This window comes from Mastomys coucha, unplaced genomic scaffold, assembly GCF_008632895.1.
Source record: "Mastomys coucha isolate ucsf_1 unplaced genomic scaffold, UCSF_Mcou_1 pScaffold7, whole genome shotgun sequence".
Taxonomy (NCBI): Eukaryota; Metazoa; Chordata; class Mammalia; order Rodentia; family Muridae; genus Mastomys; species Mastomys coucha.
In genome coordinates, this window is record NW_022196913.1 from 22,619,164 (window position 1) to 22,622,708 (window position 3,545).

Consider the following 3,545-nt stretch of genomic DNA (forward strand, 5'->3'; position numbering starts at 1 on the left):
AACCCCTCAGCTCCATTGGTCTTTTCTCTAATTCCTTCACTGGGGACCCTGCACTCAGTTCGATGGTGTCCCAAGTTCTTAAAGGAAAGCTTATTTACCCTTCACAAATCAACAGAACCAATGAATGCCAAACCTAGCCCGAGATCATAGCTGTGGGATTTTAACAAATTTTCTGACCACTTTCTCCTCTGTATCTATATTTTATCTTTCCATTTGTGAGGATGCGTGAAGAGTCTGGCTTATTTCAGTTATTTTCAGTCATTTCATTTCAGTTATTTTCTCTCAGAATGCCACGTTCCCTACAAAAGTAGCCAGAGTGCCTCTTTGAAAACAAAAAGAAGAATAAAAATTTAAAAACCCTTAAAGAGGAAGTAAAGCTGCATTTCTTCTCTGATGCTCCTAAAGGGTAGCATTTGCAGCCAGTCTTGCATGTGGCAAAAGACTGGTGAAAGTAGGGTCATTTAGGACTCAGCAAAGGACAGGAGGAAACACCCTAGAGGAATCCCAGTACATGAAATTGTAGCATCACACCTAGTTAGCAACCCCTTACCATAATGGAGCCTCTGGAACAGCACAACAGAGCACAGCTGGAAGAGAAGGCTGCTGCTCAACACACTAGGAATGAATCACTAAGGCCACCAGAGACAGGTAATGAAACACTGTGTTCCCAATAATACTGAACATTTCTTGATTCTGAAAATGTCAGTCCATGGCCTATCAGTAAACTGTTCTTAGATTATTTTTTTTTACTCAAGAGTTGGTTATTTAAAAAAAAAAAAAAAATTCAGCCAAAGAACTAGTCCAATTCAGGTGTCTTCTGACCATTTTTCTCTCCCCTAGTCTATTTATTTCTTAGCATCACTGTAATTGAAAAAGTAGCAATTGCTAAAAGATGCTATTAACTGGAGTGCATTCATAGTGTGTGTCACTAATAGAGTGGGGTCGTATTCTTTATCCTTTTAGCAAAGCATCATTTTATTGTCCTCTTCTATAGCTTTTGTTCCACTTAAATGAAACAAAGGATCTGCAGAACTTGTTCAGATTATTTTTATCACTATATTTTCTCCATTTCAGGAAAAAGTATGATGTGTAGCAATTTTCTTTCACTATGTTACCATACTGGTACGTTAATGGGTCCTGTTTATGTGCTAGAAAGACACCAAAAAAACCCATCATTGATTCTACTCATAATTTACACATTCTAAGTTAATTCTAAGATTATTTTAATCCATTTGCTGAGTTCATATTTGTGTTTAGAAATTTAGTGTTGGAATTAGACTAAGAAGTATATCTAAGTCCTAAATGTAAAGAAGCAATATTAGAAATATACACTAATAGAAATATACACTAATTAAACTATATATGATACTTAATGAAGATGCTATTGATGTAAAATTAATGAGTATTGTGTGTTGCAATAAGAAAAGCTACTGTGAAGACCTGGCATACACCTGATTTTAAGACGTACCAGCTCATGCTCAAACTTTTCCCATTAGGGTGTCACATTAAAATGAGTGTGAGGAAGAAAATCCGCCGATATAAGCGTAAATAAAATATTTTAGTTCTCATTACTCACTGAATTTCTCATATCAATAAATTATGACACAGAGAATAGGTGATAGAATAAACTGGAAATTTACATGTAATCTGGGTGGAAGATGGCAATTGAATAGGATAGTTCATGTAGAAGAAATGAGTTGACATATGAGGTCAGGAAAAGAAAGGATGGCTGAGAGTCTGGCATAGGGCTGAAATCTCCATAGCTGTTTGTCATTCACTCTCCATACCAACACTAGATGATGAGGATTAAAGTCCAGAGAATTTAAGTAACTCAAAAGCACAGCGTGTAGTTATTGCTATTTTTGCAGTGTTGTTCTATTTTGTGCAAAAGGAGGGAGAAGAAGAGGAGCTGGGACTCAAGTTAGAATCCAGTCAAGTTTCTAGGTACTTTCAACCCAAAATGCTCAAGACACCAATCTAAATTGTGAGCCAACTTGTGAGCACGTGTAGTGTGGCATGTTTACCTGCAGTCACTGTCACTGTGGAGCTGAGCTGTACCATGCTCGGTTTCCAGAGACAAAACCTCTTCTTAAAGAAGAGGGACCTATCATCTCTGTGGCTCAGGAGGAGTTAGAAGTGGGGAAATGTCTGCTTGGGTATTTTTAAAATTCCTTAGAAGGTTAAAGAAAAAACTAAGCAGAGTGTTAACCCTTATTGGAGATATAATAGCATTCCTTCTAGTGATCTTAGTGGGGCATACAGCCATTCTGTAATTTGGACACTGCTCTTGATTTTGTGCTTACTGAGTGTTCCAGCCTTGTTCCAATTCACCATAGTCAGCATGGCTATGCCTACGTGAATTTCCAAGAAGTTGTTCTGGATCAGTAGGATGGAGTTAGTGCCTATTGTGAGCTCTAATCTCCAGCCTAGTTATCAATGTTCTCTTTCTCAATTAAAGAAGACAAGTTGTATTTTGAGGGCCCCAAAATGAGACAAAAGATATGGATGATCTTCTCTGTCCACATTTTGTCCAACAATAAACATTCATGTGCAAAGAGCATCTCTTGGAGGGTCTCCTTTCAGTCAAGAGCAGGGTGGGACTGTGTGGGTCTATATGACATTCTGGCCAATAGATCATGCTATTGTAACCGAATCTTTAGATGAGAAGACCAGACTTCCCAGGTGGTTTCTAAGTACTCTCTAACTTTTTTTTTTCAGACACACCAGAAGAGGGCATCCAATCTTATTACAGGTGGCTGTGAGCCACCATGTTGTTGCTGGGATTTGAACTCAGGACCTTTGGAAAAGCAGTCAGTGCTCTTAACCACTGAGTCATCTCTCCAGCCCCTCCAGGTGGTTTCTAAATAAAAGCAGTGGAGGAAGCTGAGTGTACCGAGACTTCAGAAAATCAGATTCTGCAATATTAAGGGAAATCATCCACATGACCTGTAACTAGAATCTCAAAATAGACAATAGGTGTCATTAAAACCCAGCCTTAAGCTAGACATGGCACAAACTTAAAATCCTAGTACTTGGGATGCTAAATCCTGTCTATAGAAGGATGTCTACAGTGAAGCCAACATTCCTTGGAACTTGTGAAACATGTTCCCATCCATCTAAAGGACTCATTTCTCTTACCTCTGACAGAAAGGATATATGGATACCTGTGATGTCTATCAACGCTCATGCTATAAGTCTGCTCATTCTTTCTTCCCCCCAGGTACCCCAGGTACTCCATATGAGCATGGTTCATTGACTCTTCGTTGCGATCCTTTTGCTCTCTCCCTATGCTTTATTCTCTATCTCTTGCTGTCGCCATTATCCTCCCTGCTTTGTTCTCTCACATGTCTCACAGAAAGCCCTAGCCATGTCCAGACTGTTTTTCTCTTTCTCTCTGCTCTGGACTCTTCCAGATGCCTCTGTTCTTTTTATTATTCATAATACCCACTAATATCATGTCAGCGATGTTTTTTTTCCATGTTCTTTTATTTATTTATTTATTTATTTATTTTTTTTTTTTTATTAGATATTTTCTTTATTTACAT

At 38.3% G+C, this 3,545-nt stretch overlaps 1 protein-coding gene across 5 annotated transcripts in view; it reads right to left on the minus strand.

Annotated features, from left to right (window-relative positions):
* Pou6f2 (POU class 6 homeobox 2) overlaps positions 1 to 3,545 on the minus strand; it is a 523,027-nt gene that overhangs the window by 283,645 nt on the left and 235,837 nt on the right. The gene's annotated exons all lie outside the window — the stretch shown is intronic.